At 36.6% G+C, this 16,127-nt stretch overlaps 1 pseudogene; it reads right to left on the bottom strand.

The window, feature by feature from the left end:
- The window catches only part of LOC127674402 (phosphoglucomutase-1-like), an 82,310-nt pseudogene extending 67,254 nt beyond the window's left edge, over positions 1–15,056 (bottom strand).
- Between the last annotated feature and the right edge of the window lie 1,071 nt (positions 15,057–16,127).

Below are 16,127 nucleotides of genomic sequence, written 5' to 3'. Positions count from 1 at the left end.
CTCTTTTGTCTGTTGTGCAGTAGCATTCCAGAAGGACAGGAGATTGCGGCAGGAGGATAACATCATCCTATCTGGTAAGATGCTGTCTCCTATCTGGAAAACTAACATCTGGTTCTGTTTCCAAACCATTGAATTCTGGTATGTGCTTGGACTGTGCCAGCCAGTGGGTGATGGATACTACTTCGGTTCTGCTTGAAAATGCCATAAGCCTGCAATTATATTGTGCATTGTGAAATTCCAAGATTGATGAGTTATACCTGGAGCAATGGTTTGAGTCTTCCCAGACCAGGTGCAGATTATGCAAGTGCAGATGATTTTTAGCTTCAGCTACCTACGCCATCTGAAAGATTCTCAGTCAAAACCTGCTTAACCAAACCAACAAGTTCCTGACCCATAGAATTGAGAGAGACAATAAATGGTTGCTATTGTTTGAAGCCACTGAGTTTGTGGGTGATTTTCTGCGCATTAATGAATAACTAGAACAGGTAACTAGGTGCTATCTCAACCGAATGCCCAACAATCAGAATTCCTCAGTTGGAGATTTAAAGCAAAGATAAGTAGTGAATATAATAACTTCGAGGAGGACCTGCAGATATGTGCTGAACATAAAATGAGAAGCCAGCATTCCCAATTAAAAGGTTACAGAGAGATGTCTCATTGGAGAATTATGTCTTGGTTTCCAATGCTCTACTTTAATGTGGCTATTTTCTCCCTTCCCTAACCAGTATTTCTCAGTAGCTCTGTTGCTTTCTCCTCATTTCTTAAATTAATTTTATATCCCAATCACTGCTCCTTCTCCCTGTCCCCCATCCCCTTCCCATCTCCTCTGAGAGAGTGGGCCCCTCTGTGTATACATCTTTAGATACATCTCTCCCAATGCTGATAAACTACACAATTAGTTTTCTCTAAATTGTTGTACATCTCTACTTGGAGATCTACTGGGAATCTTAGACTCAACATGACCTAAAGCAAACTCTTGACTTCCTCAGAATGTTTCACTTTTGCAGTCTTTTTTCAAATCAGGAGAAAATACAAAACAAAATAAAACAAACAAAAAACCAAGATGGAGCAGAATAAAAGAATTAAAGTCATATCTGATGACTCAATTTATTTCACATGTTGGGTTTATTAGCAATTTCTTTTGAGTTTGACCTGCAAAACATAGTCAAATCATCTTCTCACCATTCATACATCTTTACCCCTGGCTCCCATCTGGTAGGTAGTAGTGATGAAGAGACAGATTGATACAGATAGGAGATAGCAATTCTTAAAACAAAATAAAATTTATTTTTTATTAAATTAAAATTTTAAATAACATTATAGATTTACATGTAGTTAAGAAATAATACTTAGATATCCTATGCACCTTCAATGCTGTTTTCCTCGACAATAGTAGATAAAACCATAGTATAATATCACAAAAGTATTCCCACTGAGCTGGTTATGATACAGACATTCCCATCAATAGGATCTTTCCTATTGGTCTTTATAAAGGTGTCTGTCCCTTTTCCATCACTTCACTCAATCCCTAACCAGTTGTATCTATGCTCTGCTTTCTAAGTTGCAAATTTATATCATTTCAAAAGTGTCATATAAAAGAGATCATGTAACTTTTGATCTTGGGAGATTGACTTTATTTATTTTTCTCTCATCATTATTCCATGGAGATTTGTCTAAACTTTTTTAGTGTGCCTTTCATTGCCAAATACCACTATTCCCGGTATAGCCATTCTCTTGGGGTTGTACATCTGCATTGTTTTCAGTTTTAGGTCATTTTGAATAAAGTGACTACAGACATCCATATATGGTTTTTCTTGGGGGGGGGAGACATAAGTTTCCATTTTTCTGGGATGAATGCCCAAGGTACAATTGCTGAATTGTATGATAGTTGCATGCTTCATTTTAGAAAATAATCGTTAAAATATTTTCCAGAGTAGCTATGCTGCTTTACATTCCTATCAGTAGCATATGAGTGATCTGGTTACTGTACTCCTTGCCACCATTTACCAGTGTTTTGTGATATCACTAGTTTTTCTTTCTTTGGTTTAACCATTCTAGTAAGTATTTCATCATGATAAATTTACATTTTAGAATGACTCGTGATGCTAAACATCTGCATGTGATTAAGTCCCATCGAAATACTCTCTTTTGTGAAATATATGTTCATGTTCTTTATTCATTTTATAATTGGGTTGATTTGGCTCTTAATATAAAACACTAACCCTTTGCTGGACATACCGTTCTCTTAGCTTGCCTTCAGCTACTCTTGTGGAGCTTTCGCAAAGCTTTTAGTTTACATGAAGCCCACGGACTTGAATATTTGAATGTTTGGTTTCCAGTTGGTGAACTGTTTAGAAAGGATTATGAAGTATGGCCTTTTGGACGGAAGTAAGTCACTGAAGGTGGGCTTTGAAGTTTTGAAACTCATGTCAGGCCAAGTCTATCTCGCTGCTTCCATCCCGTGGGTCAGGATGTAGATTTTACCTACTGCTCCAGGGTATTTCCCACTTTCTCTTCTATTGGGTTCAGTGTATCGAGTTTTATGTTGAAGTCTTTGATCCACTTGGGTTTGAATTTTGTACAGGATGATAAATATCAATCGATCTATTTGCATTCTTCTATATATAGACATCCATATGACCAGCACCACTTATTGAAGATGCTCCTTTTTCCATTGTATGCTTTTGGCTTCTTTGTCAAAAAGCAAGTGTCCATAGGTGTGTGGGTTTATTTCTTGGTCTTCAATTCAAATCCTACTGATAAAACTGTCTGTTTTGATGCCATTACCATGTGGCCTTTAGTATTGCTCTAGAGTAAAGCTTGAAATCAGGGATGGTGATACCTCTAAAAGTTTTTATTATTATTTTAAAATTTTTATTCTTTCACAATTCTTACCCATATTATATACATTGATTGTATTGCCCTCCCATCATTTCTCAACATATCCTCCTCTTATTTTCATGCTATTTTTTGTGGTTGTGGGGGTAGTGGCCTTTTCAACTTAGCATGCTTGACTGAATGATCATGAGTTTTGTATGTACTTGAGTTTACTTGAGCCAGAGCAACATAGCAATGGTTGCACCTAGGAGGACTATGACTCCTGTTTTATGTAGTCATTGCTTGCCTTTAGTTCCTTGTGGAGGGGTGGGACCCTGTGAGCCCCTCATTTATTCATGGTGGAATACTGAGCAGTGCATTCTTTTGAAAGTCTTGTGCAGGTAACCAGTGCTATTGTAAGTTCATGGATGAAGCAGCCATGTCAGGTCTAGAAGACAGTTTCATAGTCATTCTCCAACTGTTTCATTCTTTCCATCATTCTTCTGTGCTATTTCTTAAGTTGTAGAAGAAGGGTGTGTGTGTGTGTTTGTGTGTGTGTGTGTGTGTGTGTGTGAGAGAGAGAGAGAGAGAGAGAGAGAGAGAGAGAGAGAGAGAGAGGTCCTACTGATATTCCACAGTTAACATTTGTAGCACTTTGAATAGTTAAGTGTCTCTGTTGGCCTCTGCCCACTATAAACAGAAGCTTCTCGGATCCATTAATTATGGGTGTAAATATAAATACTTAGAAAATACTTTGACTGTATTTCCATTTAGGTTCCCTAATAAGGCTCATGACCCACTCCCAGCCATGGGCTTTTAATGTGGTACAGAAAAAGGCATAGATTACCCCAGTGGAGTGGGCCTTATATCCTCATGTTGAAATCCAGGTAAGACAGCCTCTTCAACAAATGGTGTTAGGTGTTTCTTTTTAATTGTACAGAAGTGTTTGTGCTATCCTAGGTTTTTATTTTTCCATAAGAAATTGAGAAATGTTCCTTCAAGTTCTGTAAAAAAAAATGTGTTGGAATTTTAATGGGAATTGAATTAAATCTGTATATTGCTTTTGGTTTGATGGCCCTTTTTACTATGTTAATCCTACCAGTCCATAAGCATGGAAGATCTTATCATTGTTTGATATCTTCCTCAGTTTCAATTTTAAGAGACTTGAAGTTCTTGTTATATAGGATTTTACTTGCTTGAATAGAGAGTTACACCAAGGTATTTTATATTATTCTTGGCTAATGTAAAGGGCATTGTTAAATTCAATTCTTTCTTAGCTGGTTTATTATTTGTATAAAGGAGAGCCACTGATTTTTGATGTTAATTTTGTATCCAGCCACTTTGCTGAAGTGTGCTGTAGGAGTTCTCTGTAGACATTTTGGAGTCATTTATGTATACTGTCATATCAACTGCAAATAGTGATACTTTGACTTCTTCCTTTCCAGTTTGTATCCCTTGATCTCATTTTGTTATCTTATTCTTCTAGCTAGAACTTCAAGTACTATGTTGAATAATAGATAGGAAGAGAGTGGACAGCCATGTCTTGTCCCTGATTTTAGTGGAATTGTTTTAGGTTTCTCTCCCCATTTAATTTGATGTTGGGTAGTGGCTTGCTATATATTGCTTTTATTATGTTTCGGTATGCACCTTTTATCTCTGATCTCCCCAAGACTTTTAAAATGAAAGGTGTTGGATTCTGTCAAAGGTTTTTTATTTAGCATTTGAAGTGATTATGCGTTTTTTTTTCTTTGAGGTTGTTTATATGGTGGATTACATTGATAAATCTTTATATATTGAAACATCCCTACGTCCCTGGGATGAAGCCTACTTGATTATGGTCAATGATGTTTTTGATGTGTTCTTGGATTCAATTTGCAAGTATTTTATTGAGTATTTTTGTATCAATGTTCATAAGGGAAATTGGTCTGAAGTTCTCTTTCTTTGTTGAGTTTTTGTTTAGTTTAGGTATCAGGGTGACTGTAGCCTCATAGAAAGAGTTTGACAATGTTCCTTCTGTTTCTGTTTTGTGGAATAGTTTGAAGAATATTGGTGTTAGCTCTTCTCTTTTTTTGGTTGGGAGACTTTTAGTGACTGCTTCTATTTCTTTAGGGGTTAATGGACTATTTAGATAGTTTACCTGCTCTTTATTTCACTTTGGTAAGTAGTATCCGTCGATAAAATCATCCATTTTATTAAAGTTTTCCAATTTAGTGGAGCACAATCTTTTGAAGTAAGGCCTGATGATTCACTGTCTATTTTTGTTTCCCATTTCTGTTTTTTTTTTAATTTGGATACTTTCTCTCTGCCTTTTAGTTAGTTTTGCAAAGGGTTTGTCTATCTTATTAATTTTCTCAAAGAAACAGCTCTTGGTTTTGTTGATCCTTTGAATTGTTCTCTTTGTTTCTAACTGATTGATTTAAACCCTGAGTTTGATTATTTCTTTCCATTTACTCCTCCTGAATGTGTTTGCTTCTTTTTTTCTAGAGTTATTATGTGTACTTTTAATTTGCTAGTATGAGAACTCTCCAATTTCTTTATGAAGGCACTTAGTGCTATGAACTTTCCTCTTAGCACTGCTTTCATTGTGCCCCTTAAGTTTGGGTCTGTTGTGCCTTCATTTCCATTGAATTATAGAAAGTCTTTAATTTCTTTGTTTCTTCCCCAACCCAATGATCATGGAGGGAAGAGTTGTTCAGTGTCATGAGTCTGCAGGCTTTCTATTGTTTCTGATGTTGCTGAATGGCTACTCCAGCTTGATTCTTGTGTCCCTTTCCTTGGAAAGCTTTTTTCCAGCCCTTTACTCTAATATAATGTCCATCTTTATTGCTAGGTGTATTTCTTGTATGTAGCAGAAGAATAGTTAGTCCTGTTTTTACATCCAATCTGTTAGCCTGTGTCATTTAATTAGGGAATTAAATCCATTGATGTTGAGTGATATTAATGACTAGTGATTTTAATTTGTTATTGGTGATGGTTCTGTGGTGTGTGTGTGTGTGTGTGTGTGTGTGTGTGTGTGTTTTCCTTATTTCGTTGTTGTTTGGGATTGTTTATTCCCTTTGTTTTCTTAGGTGTCATTAATCTCCTTGTATTGGGGTTTTCCTACTAGGATTTTCTGTAGGACTGAATTTGTGGATGCATATAGTTTAAGTTTGTTTTGTCTTGAAGTATCTTGCTTTCTCCATCTATAGTAATTGAGAGTTTTCAGGGTATAGTAGTCTAGGTTGGCATCTGTGATATTTTAGAGGTCACAACTTTTTGGTCCAGGCCCTTCTATCTTTTAAAGTCTGTGTTGAGAAGTTGAGTGCAATTCTGATAGGTCTGCTTTTTTATGTTACTTGGCCTTTTTCCCTTACAACTTTTTTTTTAACAGAGCTGAGGACCAAACCCAGGGCCTTGTGCTTGCTAGGCAAGCGCTCTACCACTGAGCTAAATGCCCAGATTTCTTTACTCTGCAGATTTTGTGTCTTGGTGGCACATGCCAGTATGATTTGTTGAACGAGGCTGTGGCAAGAGGGTCACAAAGATATTCCTTTTTGATGGTTGATCTTGACTGTCAACTTGACAGGATTTAGAATCACCTTGAAAACAAATCTCTGAGCATGCCTATGAGAGAGCTTCTAAACCAAATTAACTAAGGTAAAAGGCTTCACCCTAAATTTACATGACACCCTTAATTTACATTCCATGGGCTAGATGGAACAAAAAGGAGAAAGCTAGCTGAGATTTGGTGGTCATCACTCTGTTTCTGACCAACTGACTTGCTGCCATTATTTCCGTGTCACAAAGGTGTGTATTCTCCTGAATTGTAAGTCAGAACAAATTCTTCCCTCATGTTGCTTCTTGTCAGGTGTTTGATCATAGCAATTAAGAAAGGAATTAGTCCATCTTGCTACTTTTCTCTTCTTCCCCAAGTGTTTTAGTTAGCATAGTTTCTTTGCAGAATGATCTTAATATTTCCAAAGATTTTCTTATGAAGATTTTGATAGCAATGTTTTTAAACCTACTTTTCCATGTGTTAAAGTCAAATAAACTTTTCTATGATGAGCCTTTCAACTCAAGGGTCTCTATTTATGTATATCTTATTTCTTGTTTAATTGATACTTTCTATTTTCCAGCATAAAAGTCTTACATAATTAGTGGTTGTAAATGATACTGTATTTTAAAATTTGATATTCATTGCTAGTTTATAGAAGTAAGATTGAGTTTTTGTTCAAAATGCATCCTTTGTGAATTTATGCATTCATTTTCATTTAAAGTCTTTTGGAGATTTCTTGGGATTGGCCACTTATATAATTATGTCATTTGCTAATAGGGACAGTGCATGATACAGTAAACTTGTGGAGATCAGAGGAGTTGCTTGTCTTCCTCTCTTATATGGGTCTGGGCTATCATACTCAGTTACCGATTTCAACCCCAAGCACCTTTATCTAATGAAGGAGCTTGATGGACCTAGAGTTGCTTGGATTCTCTAAATATTTAGTAAGTGAATACTAGTAAGATTCACTAATGACATGATTTAGTTATGGAAAAATATTTGAGAGATGTTCTATATATGCATATATGTATCAATATCAATTAAATAAGGAGAGATCATGAATTTGAGAAAGAGAAGAGGAAACACTGGAGGAGTCAGAGGCAGGGAAGGAGGAATAGAAATGGTGTAAATATAGTTTCCAGGTATGAAATTATCAAACAATAAATTAAAAAACAGAATAAATACAATTAAAATTCAATTTTAGTGGTTATAGAACTATTTAAATACTCATTTTCTAATGGAAGAAGTCATTATATAATGTTTGCACCTTTTGAAGACATTCTCCATCTTGTCTAAGTTGTTGGATTTATGCCTGGAGTGTTTTCATCATGTTGCTTTGTTATCCTTTTGATGTCCGAGGGTCTGCTTTCTAATATTGGTGATTTGTCTTTATTCTTTGATGTTCATTAATCTTACTAGAGATTGTCAATTTTGTTGATTTTTTTGCATAGCAAACTTTCTGTTTCATTGATTGACTTCTCTATTTTTCCCAGTTGTCATTTTTATCTGTTGTTTGCATCTATTATTTCCTGCCTTCTGCTTGCTATGGACTTCTTTTGCACTTCTTTTTCTAAGTTATTGAAGTGGGTAGTTATGTAACTGAATTGTGAGTTTTCTCCTCTTGATGTAAATGTTCAATATGATATATTTCTCTCTCAGCATTATCTGGATTTCACACATCTTGATATATATTTACATTTAAATTCAATTTAGTGTCTTCAATATTTCTCCAAGTTTCTTTGACATGTTTCACTTAGAAGTATGTTGTCTAACTTCCAACTGTAAGAAGAGTGCCCTGTTTTCTTAAAAATATTAATTTCCAGTAGTAACCCACTGGTATTGTTGAACATAGTGTATTGTATTTTAATACTTTTAAGTGAGTTAAGGTTTGTTTTATGGCCAAAATACTGTCTGTTTGGCATATAGAGCTTGCAGAGAATGCCTATTCTTCCATTGATAAATAGGATACTCTATTTGGTTTTGTTTGTTTGTTGTTGGTATTGTGTTCTTGCATTTTATTGCCTAATTTTCTGTCCAGATAGTCTATGAGTTATTAAGAGAGGAACTCTAGAGTTCCTCTAGTTTTCAAAAAATTGTATATTTCCCTTTTCAGGTTCATATATATCATGCAGTTCTGTCAGATAATATATGAACATTTAAGATTCATATGTCTTCATGGTGGGTTGCCTCTTATTTATTATAGAAAATAATATTTCTGGTAATTTCCTTCAAAGTGAAAGCTACTTTTTTAAAAATCAACTTAGCTACTTTGGCTTCATTTTAGTAATAGCTACTGTTTGCATGATATATCTTTATTAACAACCTGTGTACATCATATTTGAAGATATGCTATTGTAAATACCATGTAGCAGTGCCATGCTTTTAATTCAATAACCAATTCTGCCTCTTCATTGGTGTACTTAAACCAGTGAGAGTAAATATAGTTACTTATATGTTGAGAAATAAATTTGCTACTTGGTAATTTTTCTTTCTATTTCTAACCTATTTAGAATGTCCCTGCCTTCTAACGATAAGTATAGGTTATTTGAACACTGTTATATACAGATTATAATTGATTCATGGTGTTTTGGAGTTTATATCCTTGTGTAGTTTTTCATTATTTCTCTAGTTATCCTATTATGGATATATCATTTATCAGAGTTTACTACATATTTGACCACTTCAACTAGATACAGAAGTTTTATTTCCCTTTATGCCTTTTTAGTTTCTTCTTTATAGATATAATTATGTCAAATGTTATTTCTGTCTAAACAAATTGAGAAACACATCAGGCAGTGTATAAGTTTTCTCCAAAGATAATTTAAAAAATTAATGAAATATAAAATGTACTTGCTTTTTGACTCTGTTTATTGTTCTTTCTTCTTTTATTGTTTCCTTTCTATTTAAAGAACTTCCTTTAGGATGTGAGATTGAAAGGTAGGGTAGAGGAGAGTATGTGGAGGAAAAACTTCTGAAAAGGCCATAAAAAGATCTACTATTGTAGAAGCTTCCTAAAATACATACACATATAAAAGAAATTTAAATGGAGTCACCATATGACAGGGTAAGGAGTGGAAGCAGGGCTTAGCTCCAAATGGGACATCTATATCATGACTCCTCTTCTAAGACTTAGGGAACAACATGTTCTTTCGGTATAAACCCTGTTCCTGAAGTACTTCACAAGAAGGCAGACATCTATACCTAGTCACAAAACCAGGTGGCACTCGCTTCTGTGAAATCCATTTGCAAAGAACACTGAAGAACTACGCAGACAGACTGAATGAACGAGGCCACTCTGGCCCCTGGCATGCTAACAAAATTCTCTTGAGCTTTGATTCTCCTCCCTTGGGACATCCATGTTCTGTGATTAGCTCTAAGCTGACTTGTCATGAAAATCAAACAGAGAGCTTTTAGCGGGGCGATGGTGGCGCACGCCTTTAATCCCAGCACTTGGGAGACAGAGACAGGTGGATTTCTGAGTTCAAGGCCAGCCTGGTCTACAGAGTGAGTTCCAGGACAGCCAGGGCTACACAGAGAAACCCTGTCTCTGAAAAAAAAAAGAGAGAGAGAGAGCTTTTCCCAATTTTTAGGAGGAAGATACATATATATTTATATAACACATATCCTTTCCAAAACATATCCTTTCCAAATTCCCACACTTAACTTTTCCAATTCTTAGTACCTATTACCATGTGACCAAATAAGAATTCAAAAGAACATATAGTTAAAAAAACACACTGCAGAGGCTGAAGAGATGGCTCAGCAGTTAAGAACATTTGTTGCTCTTGGAAAAGACCCAGGTTCAGTTCCTAGCACCACAACCACCCAAAACTCCAGCTCCAGGTGATCCAATGCCCCCTTCTGATCTCCTTGAGTACCAGGTATACACATGGTGTGTATACATACATAAAGCATAACAGTCACACACATAAAGGCACTTATGTAGTGTAGAGTCATACATACAGCCAAATACCCATATGCATAAATAAAAAGTTTTAAAAAACAAAATCATACATTAAATTTTATAGTACATTAAAATTTAAGATATAAAATTTTCATTACAATAAAATTTATCTTTTGGCCCCAGGGAATTTAGAGGTCAGGTCGGGTGGGGGGTGGGGACACCCAGGCGGAGGCAGGGGGCTGGGGAGAAAGTATGGGATGTGGAACAGTTAGAGGGTGGACAGGGAGGGGGAATAAAATGTGGACTGTAAAAAATAAATAAATGAACAAATAAATGTTTTTAAAAATAAAAAAAAGATGATGTGAAAAGATAAGATACCTTCATAGAAACAGTATTTGCTGGATGTGTCAGAGTCATCACACATGTGAACTCAAAGTGGCTCACTCAAATTTCATACACAAAAATTGCACAATATGGCGCCAGCCAGGTCCCAGCATGGATGGAGCAGAGGCTTATCCAGAACTGAGACTCTTATTGGTAATTGTTGGCTGCTGGAATAGAGAAGTACATTTACCTTGGGGATGTGGGCTCTGAAAGTCTACTTATGCTTCAGCAGATGGTTCTACATCCATGCACATATTGTCAGCATTTCAGTGGGTTTAAGAAGGAGCAGTTGGAGAGTTAGAGAAGGAACTGAATAGGACAGAGTAGGAGTGAATTGACCAAAACCCATTATATGCATGTGTGAAATTATCAAACAAGAAAGCCACTCTTTCAGATAGATATGGCACTTTTCAGCACCTTCATTTTTCCCTCTCCTTCCAAGATTTTTGTGACCCAGATGCTAGATCTCTTTTTTGAAAATACAATTCTAACCATTTTTATACTTTATATTTTTTGCTTTCCATATTGCTTAATTTTTTATTGTGCGTTTTTCAAGTACACTGGCTAGATCCTCTTTCTTCTAAATTTTGTATTTGTACTCACTCATTAAGTGCATTATTGTATTTTTTACATCTATAATTTTCATTTGTTTCATCTTTACATCTTCTCTTTGCTTAGGCTTTGTACTTTTAATTCGCTTCAATTATGTTTGTAATTGCCCAATGAGGCGTTTTTATGAGAGCTGTTTTTAATCCTAACAACTCTGCCATCTCTGTGTTGATTTTATTTAAAACTTCTGTTTCAGTTGGCTTCCTCTGATATTGCTCCGGAAGGGAAGTAGAACAGTCACTGTTCCTGCCAGCTAAGCAAAGAAGTCCAGGTTTCCTACTAAGAGTGTGCTGTCATCTGAGGGACGTTCCAACTGTCCTTGTAGACCCCAGTTTCCTGGAAGGGAAATTTTGTTACCATTTGGTGGGGGTAAAGCTTCCTGTGGCGCTCTGGCAAGACCAGGGTGGCTATAGAAAGTAGCTTGTTACTGCCAGGTGGAGAGGAGAGATGGTTGCCATCCAACAGGAATAAAGTTTTGACCTTCTCCTCAGCTTCTTGTGACATTACTTTTGTAAGAAGCTGAAAGACCTCAATATAACTATGCATAGTAAGTCTAGTCTCCTCTTCTGGTCTTTTCTGGTGAGTTGAGGTTTTTTGTTTGTTTGTTTGTTTTTGTCTTTGTTTTGTTCGCAGTGAGGAGGGAACCAGGGAGGCCATAGTTCTTTCTTTGGTGTTTAACTGGATCACAGTAGTTCTTTTTAAAAAGGTTATGTCCTAGTACTTTGGTTGCAGGGAAAAGTTTTGTCTGTTCCTGTTGATGTTCTCAAATTACTATTTCATACCCAAGTCTGTGATATATGAGGCACAGAGAAACCCATGGAACTCACTAGTATGTTGATCCCCAGGTCCCAAGGTCTCTGTTTGATCTCCTCTCTTAGTATCTTTAGCAATGGGAATAGAAAAAAAATGTGTGTACCCTGTATTCAAGAAAGCAGGAGTTCTGGAGATATATGTGTGTGTGTGTGTGTGTGTGTGCATGTGTGTATGTTGTGTATGTGTATATGAATATGTGTATATATGTGTATATATATATATATATATATATATATATATATATATACCAGACTAGCCAGGCCTAGTGACTCAGGTCTGAAATTCTAGTAGCAATTGGGAGACTGAAGCAGGGAGTCCAACGTTCTAGGCCGCCTAGGCTTTGTACTAAGTTCAAAACCAACCTAGGCAGTTTAGTAAAACCTTGTCTCAAAATAAAAGGCAAAACAAGCACTGAGGTTGTAAGTAAAGTAGATGGCTTGCTTGGTATGTATAAGGTCCTAGGCTCAATCCTTAGTACTACACCATTGATATTAAATAATGAAAATATAAAAATAAATGTGCAAGAACTGAAAATTTGAGAGAGACCAGGTGGATGCTGATGATAATTTCTACAAAATTCAATATATAAGGTAAATGCCATGTGCTTAAGAGAGCTATAGGAAAGCCAAACTCAAATAAAGGTGGGCTGAGGGGGATACATGATATTGTTTGTTTGGGGGCTGTGTACAACTTCCAAAGACACTGTGTAAAGAATTTGACAGGACAGGAAGAGCAAAAAGGTGAAAAGCATAACCAAGAAATTGTTAATTTATATCATGGAAGGAGATAGGTGACAGAGGGGCTTATGTATGAAAGATGACCCAAGCCATTTAGTGCCTTAGCAGTAATAGATGAACATGGGTGCCATATGAAGGCTTGATGGCCACATAACCCTGGATCCACAGTGGCTGTGAAATGACTTGTGCTATGATGTGAGATAGCAGTGAAAATGTCATCTGCACTTTTGGGCTCCATCACCTCAGATACACACGGAGCCCTAATATAAATATCCTCAAATAAGAAAGTTTCATATCCAAGTCATCCAGGGGGAGCACCAGCTTGCTCATTCACTGACTCCACCTGTGATTTTGTTATTCTAATAAAGTTTTCCAAAAAGCAAGAATATTTTTTTTCATTTTGGGTATACATGTTTTAGAATATTTGAACACAGAGGTTTTCACCCTTAAACAAATTGTAGTTAAAATAATCATGAATGCAGTGAAGTCTTATTAGATGTCACTTGTTACTAGAAGTGTTTGACAAATTTTAGGTCATTGAATTCTTACAACAACTGTACAGTATACACTGATTATTGTGTTATCTCCATTTTGTGCATGATAAACCTGGGGGTGTGGCAAATAAATCATAAATATGATCACATTTTCCATTGAATTAAAAACTGGCAAAAGCCATCTCCTCTGTTGCTACATTCATTACAAAAGAATCACAAAGAACGATGCCTTCCAATTTTTTCCCCCAATAATTATTGCAATCCAGCTCTTGCATTTATTTCAGTTGCCAGGGTAAAAAATAATGGGTGTTAGTAGCAGGCCTTTCATCTCTGGCAATTCACTTGGTCTATTATCCGTATTTTTCCTGCCTTAAAAATTGGGACAGTCAACCCAAGGCACCCACCCTCTAGCCACGGAGAACAAAAGCAATAAGATATTATTGCAAAACATGCTGGAAAAAAACAAACCCTGAACATGCACTAAATTACCTTTCAACTCACAGGGAGCCGAGTGATGGCTAAGGGAGGAACGCAGAGAACTGGAAACCACAGAAGAAATAAGGGTTGCCAAGCTAGTTGGAAATGAAGAGGACAAAGGCACAGGGAATTTTGGAGATGCCAGAGGTTCCATTTTGAACCTGATCTACCCTCTGGTTGGCTCAAGACTCCTTTAGGCTTAGTTCATGGACTTGTTTTGGTCTCTCATAGATAACTATATCAATGCTTCTTTAGACCATTTCTCAGCTCTTCACACTTGACTCTCCTGCTCCTCCTCCTCCCCTCCTCCTTTTCCTCTTCCTTTTTGTCCTTTTCCTCCTCCTCCTCCTCCTCCTCCTCCTCCTCCTCCTCCTCCTCTTCCTCCTCCTCCTCCTCCACCTCTTCCTCCTCCTCCTCCTCTACTTTCCCAAAGGTTCTCAATATATAGTTTTTGTGTCTAACCACATTGATTTTTTTTTTTTGCTTTATGAAAAAATATGCCTGGGCAACTCAGAGCCCCTAGGCAGTGCTCAACAGTCTGTGAATGAGAATGTGTGTCCACATGCATGTGTATGTATTTAGGGTAAAATTCTTCTGTCTGATGTAGATTTCATGCCACACCAAGTGCATTTATCAGCACAGAAGGGGGAAAGGAGAAGAAATTCAATGTGATCTTATTATAATGTTATTATAATGCTATTATAAAGTATTTTTAAACATTGAAAATTCCCCTTAATGATCCACTTCCAGAGTGGAGTAAACTTGGATCCTTTTTGAGTCAAAACTATAAACAGAAAATTCCTCACCCCTGCATCGAAGGCCATCGTGGATCAACTTACTCCCTGAAAAGTTGCAGATTCTCCCATCAAATTGGCACAAACTATGAGCAGACTTAAGGATTTCCGTGCTGTCACTTTTAGGGAAGCTTGAATAATGGTGGTTCAAAGCCCGGATTCCATGTCTTTGCATTCTTTCTTGGGAGGAATGCTGGCCATGTTTCTCGCCAAAGTATACCCCCTCAAGAGACATTTTTTCCTGCATCTCCAATTGGAAAGAATAGAATGTAAATAGAGTTTTAAGCAAAGTTAAATAAATTTGCAATCTTGTTCATATTCTTTCTGAGTTCATTTCTTCTCTGCCTATAGAATATAGGCTCCTACCCATGATTATTGTGTATCACATTGTACTTACTGATCACCTGCAATGGCATGGTCATTATTATCTTGAAAGAAGAACAGCTGTAATTGCTTGAATGAGACCCGAAGAAGATTAGCTGAGCCCGCCATTGCCTCATGGAATGATAAGAAGGATCACAGTCATATAAGACCCCTGAAGAGCCTGAGTTTCCTCTATTCCTTCTCCCCAAATACACAAGAAGTGAATAACTGCTAGGGGGCAGAAGATTTCTCTCGTGGTGTAGTTGCCAGTAAGTTGCCAGGACTGTTAAATAACTCTTCATCCACATTACTTTGAGTAACTCCTATTATGCTTACTGGTTGACCAAGCTAAGCTTTGTCGAATTTGTTTTTGCTTTGCTTTGTTTCTTTCTTTCTTCATCTGACATTGCCCCCTCTATCTGAGATGTATAGAAATAGACTCCCCAGGAAAAGGCATGTGGAAATTGCTGACAAATCGGATAGGCCTAAAAGACAATTTCAGTTACATTTTCTTACTAGTCAAAGGCATTCAATGACTTCCATTTGTCTATAGGATAAGTTTCAAAAAAAATAGGACTAGACTGGAACTGTATCTTTTGGACAGGACCACTATACTCATGAACTCGCATAGCTGTGGGTTTGAGACACAAAATCTGCCCAAGATCAAGCAGCCAACATTCTAGCAAGGAAGGGGAAAGGCCCATGAGCTCCAACCCCTGATTGAAAAGGGTTTTTGAAAATTAATGGCTTCTTGGGGAGGGAAAGTCAGTTTTTGTTAAGGGTGTGGGTCCTGGTAGGTTGATGGCACTCCAGTGGATGGCCCTATATCCATGAATATATGAGCACCACAAACTAAACTCAGTGTTTTATTAAATAAAAGATGAGATGGAAAGATGGAAAATAGATTTGGAAGGAGTTAAGGGAAGTAGTGAGATCAATATTATCAAAACTACATTTACAAAACTAAGAATAAAAATACTATGTTAAAAATCTTGCTAGAAGACTTCAGTAGGCAACACAGGATGATTATATCATTACGAGTGACAGAATTGTGGAATGGAATGGACTATGGAAAGAAAAACATTTTCAGTCAAAAACTTCTTCATATTATCTCATACATTGTCTACTCAGTTTGGAACCTTTCTAAACATGTCTTCCTCTTTCTTTCACCTTATTTCTCTTGACTTCTTCCTCATCTCA

This window comes from Apodemus sylvaticus, chromosome X (assembly GCF_947179515.1).
Source record: "Apodemus sylvaticus chromosome X, mApoSyl1.1, whole genome shotgun sequence".
In the NCBI taxonomy this organism is placed as follows: domain Eukaryota; kingdom Metazoa; phylum Chordata; class Mammalia; order Rodentia; family Muridae; genus Apodemus; species Apodemus sylvaticus.
The sequence above is the reverse complement of the archived record's forward strand: the minus strand, read 5'-3'. Positions and strand labels throughout refer to the sequence as shown.